Source organism: Cnephaeus nilssonii (genome assembly GCF_951640355.1).
Source record: "Cnephaeus nilssonii genome assembly, chromosome: 11".
NCBI lineage: Eukaryota > Metazoa > Chordata > Mammalia > Chiroptera > Vespertilionidae > Cnephaeus > Cnephaeus nilssonii.
Window position 1 is genome coordinate 69,026,505 of NC_137082.1, and position 11,360 is coordinate 69,037,864.

The following is an 11,360-nucleotide window of genomic DNA, read 5'->3' on the forward strand; positions in this document are numbered from 1 at the left end:
AGCAATGGGCACCCTCCTGTGTTTTTATTCAGGTGCAACACGGAAACCAATCGCTGGGGAAAACCGCAGTAAACTCCCTTGGCCAGCCTCCTTGGTCCATTTTAAGAATTTGACTACAGGCAGCTGGAGAAGAAGAATGAGCTTTGGGTTCAGACCACAAAGCCTGAGCTAGGACTACACTGACTTGTCATGTGACCTTAGGCAAGTCCTGTGCTGGTTCTTAGAATACCAAACTATAAAACGAAAGAGGGGCATTGGACTCAACTTGCAAAGGCAGCCCATGGCCCTGTTCCATCTGAATCACCTAAGGAACATATCATATAGCAGATTCCAGCTAAGTCTGAATCTTCAGAAGCAGAGTGCAGAGATCTGTAAATCTAAAGAGCTCCCCAAGTGATTCAGAGGTTCAGCTATATTTGGTAATTACAGAACAAGATTATCTGTAATTGACTTCAAACCAACTCCTCTTTCTAACAGAAAATTGCCCTGTGACCTTGCTATGTGTGTGCCTCTCTTTGGACCTCAGGGTTTTTTTCCATCTGTAATATGAGGGGGTTGGACTAGAATAGCTGATCTCCAAGGGCCCTTCTCTCGCAGCCAAGTTCGTGATTCCAAACTTATGAATGAAATTTTAAACTTGAGGTCAGAGGCAGAATGACAAACAGCCACAAGCTGGGACAAACTGTCCCCGGGGAGAGCCTCTGATCACTTGGTGACGTCACGTATGTCACTCCCACACTGGGCCCCACTATGGGCAAGTGAGGACAACTGCTGCTGGGGTCACATTCCAGATCCACCCCCACAAATCCCCTGGGAAGTGTCCTCATACAGGTCTAAGGGCTTTGGAACCCTGCTTGTATTTGAATCCTGGCTCTACTACTGTCTTGCTGGATGACCTTGGGGGAGTTACTTCACCGCTCTGAGTCTCAGTTTCCTCCTTATAAAATGAGGATCAGAATAGTACCCATGTCATGGGCTGCCCTGAGGGTCAAATGTGAGCTTATCTCACTGCCTGATACACAGTCAGCATTATGTAAATGTTAGCGATATTAATTATTGTTCTTTTTCTTCTCTTGGAATGTGGGAGTGGCAATACCTGATCTCTCAGATTTATGGCAAAGATCTAGGTAGCTATCAGAATGAGCCCAGTGCCTGGCACATAGTAGGAGCTCAGTAAATGTGGTACCCTCTCGTTAATCCCACCCCACCCCCAAGGGTCTCCAGCTCCCTACCTTTCTTCCTTTTCCCTCCCCTGGGCTACCTTACAGCCCAGCTCACATGATCCCTTTCAAAGAACGTTTGGTGAAAACACGTCAGTGGAGATGGGTGCCGCAGGGACAGGTTATACAACCCCACGCTCACACTTTTTGGAAACTATGTGGGAGGCCAGCGTTTGGCTCCTTGTCCTCTGCATCAGTGACCATCCTGGGCTCTGGCCAGCGAGTTCCTCTCAGAAGTGAAATTGGAGCGAGAGACTTCATCGGCTGCCTGTTTTCTCTCCCAGACTGAGAATCCTTTGTTACCTAGACTTTTTTAAGGGCTGAGTGTGGCTCCATGTTTGAGGAGGAGTATTTGCTGAGCACCTACTGTGTGCTAGACATTTATATCTGCTCATTTAATCTTTATTTAATTTCTAAAACAAGCCTGTGAATTGTGGATACAATATCCCCACTTAATAGATGAGGAAACTGAGGCTCACTTAGTTCACAGCTGGGTGTAATTGGTCTTGACCCTAACTAGAAATTATTCCTTTCTCTGACCTTTAAGAAGAAAAGCTGTGTTCTTCACCTTCTTTTCATTATCATTCATTCATTCAATCATTCATTTTATATTCATTGGCATTTACCAGGAACTGGTCTGGGTGATACAGATATACACAAATAAAGTGAAGAAAGATAAAAACTCTGACTTCATAGTTTATGTTATCAGGGAAGAGAAGGACAATAAACAAGTCAACCAAATGATAAAATTCAACATCAAGTAGTGAAAAATGCTATGACGGAAAATGGGGGAGGAAGGAATAGAGAACAAAGATGATAAGGAATTAGTTCAGAAATGGCAGTCAGGAAAGACTTCCCATTTTAAGTAGAGATCTGATTGAAGTGAAGGATGGAGCCAACTGATTATCTGGGTAGAGCATTCCAGATAGAGGGAACGCAGTTCCTCTGAGGCAGGAGTGAGATTGGCATATTGGAGAGATAGCAAGGAGGCCCGTGTCACATGAACTTAGTGAACAAAGGAAGGAGTGGAGGTTCCAGCCATCAACCCTCGCCCAAGAATTTCCAGCTTACAGTTCATTATCATCTTACCACACCCCCTGGGAGGTGAGAAAGGGGAGTGGGGGCGGGAGTAGGTGGGAGGGGTGGAAAGAGGGGGACAGCTTCATTCACTCATCCAACAAATATTTTTAAAAATATGTTTTAAAAGAGAGGAAGGGAGAGGGAGGGAGAGAGAGAGAGAGAAACACTGATTGGTTGCCTCCAGCATGCACCCCTTCTGGGGATTGGACCCGAAACCTGGGCATGTGCCCTAACCTGTGATGGAACCGGTGACCTCTCAGTGCACAGGAGGATGCTCAGCCAACCGAACCACACCAGCCAGGGCCCAACAAATATTTTTTGAGTGCTCACTAGGTAGCCAGCACTAGGCTAGTCTCAGTATAGAAACAGACACAGCCCCTCCCCTCAAGCAGCTTCTGATCTAGCAGAGGAGACACACAGTAAAGCAAGAAAACAAATAATTGTGTAAGTATAAATGGCAGTGAGTGTTATGCAGGAAGTAATATAAAAGAATGTGGGCCCTAGCTGGTCAGGCTCAGTGGATAGAACATCAGCCTGTGGACTGAAGGGTCCTGGGTTCAATTCCAATCAAGGGCATGTACCTTGGTTGCAGGCTTGATCCCTGGCTCTGGTGGAGGCAACCAATCAATGTGTCTCTCTCACATCGATGTTTCTCTCTCCCCCTTCCCTTCCACTCTCTCTAAAAATCAATGGAAAAAAATATCCTCAAGTAAGGATAAAAAAAAAAAAAAAAAGAATTTGGGCAGGAACACAATTTGACCTCAGGGGAAGGTCTCTGTGAGGAGGTAAACCTGAAAGATGAGTGAAGTTAGCCAGGGAAAGGATGTGGCAGGCAAAGGAGACAGAGCGTTTGTCATCACATGATAATCCTCATTTATAGGAGGAGAAAATATAAAGCCAAGATGTGTCATAAATCAAATGGCTAGCCAGGCTTCAACCGAGGTGCTTTACTTCCTTACTCTGTTACCTTTCTGTTGCACCAACAACACTTGCTGTCTTCAAAGAGCACATTCTGAGTTCTGTGGCATCTGGAAAATACACTCTCTCCACCTTAACCAGATGTTGGATGGAGGCTGGGGGAAAGGACCTCAAAAGAACAAAGAAATGCCCGGGCTGGCGTGGCTCAGCGGTTTAGCATCGACCCATGAACCAGGAGGTCATGGTTCAATTCCCAGTCAGGGCACATTCCCAAGTTTCTGGCTCATCCCCTAGTGTGGGGCATGCAGGAGGCAGCGGATCAATGATTCTGTCTCATCATCAATGTTTCTCTCTTCCTCTCCCTTCCTCTCTGAAATCAATTAAAATATATTTTTAAAAAAGAGCAAAGAAAGTTGGAAGGAAAGGGAAGGCTCAATGAGTTATTATTAAAGTGCGATGATGAACCCTAGCCGGTTTGGCTCAGTGGATAGAGCATCAGCCTACAGACTGAAGGGTCCCAGGTTTGATTCCGGTCAAGGGCATGTACCTTAGTTATGGGCACATCCCTGGTGGTGGTGGTGGTGGTGGGGTGTTCGGGAGGCATCTGATCGATGTTTCTAACTCTCTATCCCTCTCCTTTCTTCTCTGTAAAAAATATAATATATATATATATATATATATATATTTTAAAAAGTGCAATGATGAGCTGAGGTTCAAAGTGTCCTGCTCTGTACTCTAGCTGTACTCGCTGTGGCATCTGAATCACATGGTCCTATGCTACCACATAAAAGTGCTCAGATGAATGATGGTCTCTATCAAGACTCAGAGGCAACAGGGAGTTTGTGGAAAGCGTCCTGGGCTGGAAACCAAGGGATCTGAGTTTAGATGAAGATTTGTAATCCGGACAACTCACTTCACCCCTCTGAGCTTTAGTTTCCTCAACTATACTATACACTGGTTGTAATAAAACCAGCCCTGGCTACCCTCTGGAACTGTCTGGGTGTGCAAATGCAATAATAGCCTAGATGAAACCTCTTTGAAGAACTCTGTCAATGGTTAGAATTGTTTTTAAAAATATATATATTTTATTGATTTTTTTTACAGAGAGGAAGGGAGAGGGATAGAGAGTTAGAAACATCGATGAGAGAGAAACATCGATCAGCTGCCTCCTGTATACCCCCTACTGGGGATGTGCCCGCAAACAAGGTACATGCCCTTGACCGGAATTGAACCTGGGACCTTTCAGTCCACAGGCCGATGCTCTATCCACTGAGCCAAACCGGTTTCGGCTAGAATTGTTATTATCTATGCCTTTCTCTAGCTGTCAGAGTGGGATGCAGGGAAAGCAAGAGCTTAGTATGCGGGTGGTTCTCAGGGACAAATCTTTCAACCTCTTTTCCAGAACCTTCCTCTCTTCTCCTCTGAGGATAGGACACGTCAAAAATGCTTCTGTGGGGAGAACAGGAATCAGACCCATAAGCTCAGTGGGACATGTGGAGAACAAAAGAAACTGGATTTGAATCATATATTAGTCAGCTGTTGCTGCATAACAAAGAACCCCCCCTCCCCCCGCCCAAATCTCAGTGGCAAACAGCAAGAGCATATATTTGTCAATCATTGGTTTGCAGGTCAGCTTTGTTACAAGGTTTGCTGTCATTTCTCCTCTCTGAGCCTGTTTTCTCATCTGTAAAAGAGAAATATTACCCACTTCACAGGCTCAGAGGAAAGATGGTGTTCAACACTCCCTCTTAACTAAACGTACCTTCTGCTCAGGGTATGTTAGAAGCTAGGTGATGTTCACCCTCTAGGCCAACTAGTAATCCAAGAACTGGTCTGACCTGAAAGCTCTCACTCTAGGAGACAATGAAGGACAATCAGACTGGCTGTCCCCCAAATTCAGATGAGAAGAGAGAGCCAAAGAGAGGCACACATCCAGGAAAAAAGAGACACTCTTAAATAAAGACCACACAGGCTTCAAAAGATGGAGAGAAGTCAGCCAGCCCCTGGAATCATCTTAGTTCTTGATGTCTTTTCTGTTTTAGTCTTTAGCCCTCCTATATCCTTCTGATCCCCTTTTTTCTTAAAGAGTTCTGAGACATGGTTCCTTACAATTGCAAGGGCTGCTTTCACACAGAGAAATTACGCATAAAGTTGCCAGCCCACTGGGACCTATTGTTCACTAATAAGGAAACTGCTTAAGAGCAAGGATGATGTCTCATTCATCAACATTTTCCAAAAGGTCTCTTACATAGATGTTCACCAAAAGTTTATTGGATAAATGACCAAAGGAATGTATTTCTATGCTTGCCTCTAAGGACAAACATCCAAATGGCATTCATCTAGTTACTATATAGCCAACACTTACTTGAGCAAAGCACCAGGGATACATCTGTGAACAAGACGGTGTCCCTGCTTTCATGGAGTTACATCTGGTGGGGAAACAGATGATACATAAGTAAAAGAATAAATACGTGCTGTCAAGTAAGGAAAGTGTTATAACAAAAAATAAAGAAAAGAAAAGAAAAAAAAGCAAGGAGAAAGAGTGATTGGAGGGGGTGAGGGTTATTTTTAGAATTCTTTAAAATACCTTAGATGGATGCTGACTCATTGTGTGGGCCTTGGTTTGCCTATCTTACAATCGGTTTGCCTGTCTCTTAGGTTGAAAGGTCTGGGAGGGTCCTTCCCAGTTTCTGTAGTTATGCAAGGCAGTGGCTGGACATTCCATGGCCTCTGGAAGCTCATTGTCTGGAGCTGGAGCAGGATTTGCATGTTGAGGAAGGCTGTGGAGGGTTGGTGCCTTCTGGGAAAGAGCCCCACACCCACTCTCTCAGCTGTTCTGAAAATAGTGACATGACCACTGTTATTTGCATTGTGTGAGGAGTTGTTGGGGAGGGGGATAACTCCAGACACAGAGGAGACCTCTGTGATCATAAAAACGGATAACATTTACATGCTAGGTACTGTGTTAAGCACCATACTCTCCATGATCACGATAGAACAACTATAATGACTCCCAAGTTACAAATGAGGAAACTGAGGCACAGAGAGGTCAGGTGTCCTGCCCCAGGCTACACAGCCAGGATTACAGCCCAGGTCTCTCTGACCCTGAAGCCTATGCCCTAACTTCTGTGACTTAGAGAGAAAGGAATGTCTGCTCAAGGACAGGGACAGATAGAGTACCAGAGGTCTCAGGGGAAAGAGAGATGAGAGCTAGACAGAGTGAGGGATTTAAGAAGGCTTCCTAGAGGAGGAGGCATTTGAGCTGTAGCCACTTGGCTTTGGTGTCTCTGGATGCTCCAGTTATGCACCCAGCTTCAGTCAGCTCTGCCTGAGCGGCCTGGGAAAGGGGGAGGGGCAGCTTCACCCGTGATGGCTGGATTTCAGCTCCTTTTTTGAGCTGTGTGAGGTGGGTGCCTATTGACTCCTTAAATTACTTCTTTGCCTGAAAGAAAGCTGGGTGAAGAACATCCCCCAGACCCACTCCATCTCAGGGGTAGAAAATAAGAAAGGGGTGAGGGAACCAACATGAGGGCATGTACTATGGACCTGGCCATCACTTTATTCCATCCTCCTAGTTACCCCCAAGAACTAGGTCTTTTAACCCCATTTTACTGAGGAGAAAAGTTACTCTCAAACTTTCCTCTAAATGTCAAGGATTTATTTACTTATTATTTATTTATTTTCCTCCTCCTCCTCCTCCTCCTCCTTTGTCTCCATCTTCGTCTCCGTCTTCTTCTTTAAGTAGGTGATGGAACCAGGATTTTAATCAAGAACTTCTTACCCTAAAACCTGTGTGGGTTTTGTTTGTTTTGTTGGATGGTTTTTTGTTTTTCTTGTGTGTTTTTTTGTTTTTTTTGTTTATTACTTCAGTCTCAGACAGAGACTTGGGGACTTCAGTTTTACAAAACTTTGACTCCTGCATTTTGTTTTCTGGCAGACAAAGAAGAACCCATTAGAACTTTGTAAAGGGCCTCAGGGTCTGGTCAAATTGTTTTTAACTCTTTGGAGGTCATGACCTTGTTGTGGATCTAAAGAGAGACTCTGAAGTTTCTTGCCCTAGAAAAATTTACATAGAGACATACTCTCCAAAAGTAGTGACCATCCATGTTCCCTTTGCCCCCAGTCCAAGGAGCACAGGTTAAAAACCCCACAAGGCCGAAACTAGCTGTATTCAAACATACTGCACACCTTCAGAGAGATTCTCAGAACTTGGAGAAGGGGAAGTTGATTCTTCTAATTGCAGGGGGTTGGCAAAGTTTTATAGAAGAGCTTCCAGTAACTATCTCAACTAGGAGTCTTCGATCTTTTTTGCTAGTGTACTCTCTGAATGATTATTGAAAATGGATGTACTTCCTGGCACACTTTTTCATTGACAGCTAACCTTTTTCATCAAAAGTTGACATAGTTACAAAGGTTGTAATTTCTGACACATTGTGAAGTCATACACTTAAAAATACATGGTTACATAACTCTTTAAAATCTATCCAGTTAATTAATACCCTAGCAATTTGACACTTACAACCATCCACTTAAAAAATACATGAACGGAGTTAGAGCGGTGGCAGCTTTTGGAGCAGATACAAAACTCCATGGCATTTACGGGGAGCCAAGCCTCTGATAACATTTGTGAATCTTCAGTGATGCTCCCCTCTCCCTCCCCCCCCCCCAAAAAAAAAATAAGCCCAGGACGCTGTCTCCAAGTTTAAAAAGTCAGAAGCCTCAGGAACTTGTGCTGGTGACTGGAACAGGCACGAGTGCTGTGGCTGCACCTTAGGTTCCAGCCCGGAAATCCTGGAAGGGGTTAATTCAGGCCTTCCTGGATGCTGTCACTGATTTTGACCTGCTAGACGATGAGGAGAGCAAAAATTTCAGAAATGTCTCCGTGAGGACAAGGATCTTACTCATGTTGCCCGTGAGCTTATTCAGGAACTCTCTCCTCGGGCTAGTAATGACTGACCCACACGTTTCAAGGACTCTTCATGCGCAGTATTCAATGACTTGGACTCAAAGATGGGAGACTCGAAAACAGCAACTTCACCCAATGGAAAGTGGAGCCCTGGTACTGACCACACATTTCAACATCTCCTGGAACTGCACGCAGCAGATCAGGGAGGACAACGTGAATCCCTTGACCTCGCTGATGAACAGAAGGTGCTAGAGTGGGCCCCAGAGAAGCGGGAGCTGAGCCGTGTTACACGTCCGTGGGGCCTACACCAACCCCAGTGGCACTGTCTTTCATCCAGCTGGGTATCAGCATGTGCTCAGGAACACTGAAGTTATGAGAGAGATTCAAGTCACTTGAAATGTGAAAACAAGTCCCTTCTTTCCCGGGGTGTGGCCAGATTGTGGATGACACCACTTTCCAAGCCCTTTTCCCGCAGGCTGTCAAGCAGAAATCTGACGTAACACATGTCATGCTGGTTTGGATAGGAGATAGAGATGAGTTCAAGAAGCTTCAAGAAGGCATGGGAAACAGAGGGATTCACGCTGTCCCTTACGGAAATGAACATACTGGTTTTCCAGAATATTTCAAGCGACTGGCCTGTGAGATGTCCGGGAGGGGTAGATCAGCAGGGATGGTGCGAGAAGGTCAGCTAAATGGTTCATTTGCAGCACACAGCGAAATAAGAGACCGCAGGACACGAGGGGGCTACAGAAGTCACCACCATTAGACCAAGGTGCAAGGCCCTACCGGGGACGGTGTTTAACAGTAAACTTACAAGAACCCAACACAGCTCCTACGAAGAACCAAAACCCAGAAGTTGAAGGCTGTGGCTACATCGAGTGGGGGCGGGGAACGTTCCAACTTAATCCTTCTTGCCAGTGGATTCTTGGTCTTTTTTGATTTTGTATTGTTTGTTTGTTTTCCAGTTCTTTTTTTTATATATAAATATATTTTATTGATTTTTTACAGAGAGGAAGAGAGAGGGATAGAAAGTTAGAAACATCGATCAGCTGCCTCCTGCACAACCCCTACCGTGGATGTGCCCGCAACCAAGGTACATGCCCTTGACTGGAATCGAACCCGGGACCCCTCAGTCCGCAGACCGACGCTCTATCCACTGAGCCAAACCGGTTTCGGCTGTTTTCCAGTTCTTGGTCTTATGTGTCCTGTTCCAGTTGGAGAATACCCAAGGGACAACAGGACCCAGATGTAGCTCACCAGCCCACCTCTAGGCTGGACACACTGCTTGTGTCCACGCAGCAGGTCAGTGTGGTATCTGCTGAGTAGGCTGCTGCTCTGCATGAAGGGCTTGGGATGTAGATGCCAAGGCCTCACCTTGACCCTCAGTGTAGTTTGGTACTCTAGACTTCGTGGTTCAATGAAGCTTAATGACTTTTTTTAAAAAAAGAGTTGAAGTTCTAGTTTTCTAGATCTCTTACAGTGTACAGTATTTTACTTCCCACTGTATTAAAAGCTTGTTTATTAAAAAAATACGTAAACAGGCTTTTCTCTATATCATTCCCTTTTAAAAAAAATATATTTTATTGATTTTTTACAGAGAGGAAGGGAGAGGGATAGAGAGTTAGAAACATCGATGAGAGAGAAACATCGATCAGCTGCCTCCTGCACACCCACTACTGGGGATGTGCCCACAACCAAGGCACATGCCCTTGACTGGAATCGAACCTGGTACCCTTCAGTCCGCAGGCCGACACTTTATCCACTGAGCCAAACCAGCTAGACCCACATTACAATTTTTTAATGTCCCACCAAAATTTTTAACACCTTTGTTGAGATACAACTGACATAAACTAAACTACACATATTTAAAGTATACAATTTGACATATGTATATGCTCATGAAACCAGTCTCCAAACTTTGCTAAGTAATTATTAAACTACAAAGGTAAAATTGGGTGATTTTCCTCCTCAATTAGTTCACATATTCCTGGGTGAATACTGTTTGTGCTAGAATGAGATCATTTTAGCAATACTTTCATTCCTAATTTTTACAGCTCTTGAGCAGTGGTATGCTGAAAACAGCTTGAACTGGTTCAAGTTTTGGGAATTTTGTGGGTGGTAGGTTAAACATAATCATTACTAAAATTTAAATTATATAAACTTACAATTAAACTATATAAGAAACAAAGAAAACAAGTACCCAAAACTCATCACTGCCTAATTATTTGTCTACATTTTACTGTTATTTATGCTCTTGATATTATTTGCACCTATTGTATTTGTGTGTAGCAATACTGCTCATCCTTAACCAACTCCAAATTCAGTGACATCACGTTGGTAACTTGAAATCAGCCATCGTGGGAGTATTTACACCCAGAAATTGGCAAATGGTACAAATTAGCACTTCCTGACTATCCCTTTTCTCTCCCCCCTACACCACTTTTTGTTAAATATTTACCAGCGCAACACTGGCTGTAAGTACTGAGAAACCCTCTTCACTTAAAGAAGCTGTTGGGAATGAAAGGGGTTTTGTTATAGCAATGTGATGATAGATAACGAAAATCGCATAGTGATCCGTCATCAAAAATTATTTTTAATGATCTATCTACTGACAACTAGATTAAAACCACCTTCAATTCTGTGGACAGCAAAGATTGCAAAACCCATCTGACTTGCAAAAGGATTTCTTATTCTGACAGGAAATTCATTCATTTTTCTCAGTTTATTTCCAAATCCAAGCTGAAAAAAAATTGCTTACCTTTAAATCCGTGGGGAAACACCTGAGCAGCATTTGAAGCTTGCTTTATTGTCAAGGCTGTCTGCCTCAAAAGATTTCAATCCTTTGATCATTAAGGGATGGGACGGAAGAGGGGAAGTCACTCCCAACTCTTCACAAAGTGTGTGAATTCATAGTGTGCCAACAGAGGCCAAAATATCCTGGCTCTGAAGCCAGGCTTCAGCCTTAGAAAGATAGATATACATATTCTCTTAAAGACACATTATACATGTGTGTATATATCTTTATATCATATAGCATATCTTCATATCTGTATACCATATAAAATACAGAAGAGCTAAGGAGGCTAGGCACCGTTGATACTTTGACTATTATCGGTTGCTTCCCCCTAATAATTCCAACAGTACCGGTACCCAGAGGATTTACCCCTCCCACCCCACCCCACCCCCACTGTTGGGAGGATGCACAGGCTTTATTTTTATTTTATTTATTTTTTTAA

The 11,360-nt window shown here is 43.9% G+C and overlaps 1 pseudogene across 1 annotated transcript; it reads left to right on the plus strand.

The window, feature by feature from the left end:
- The first annotated feature begins 750 nt into the window (after window positions 1-750).
- LOC307106758 (protein FAM118B-like) lies at window positions 751-8,890 on the plus strand (annotated as a pseudogene). Its single transcript has 3 exons — window positions 751-758; window positions 7,857-8,163; window positions 8,377-8,890. The product of its transcript is annotated as a protein FAM118B-like (transcript).
- The last annotated feature ends 2,470 nt before the right edge of the window (window positions 8,891-11,360 follow it).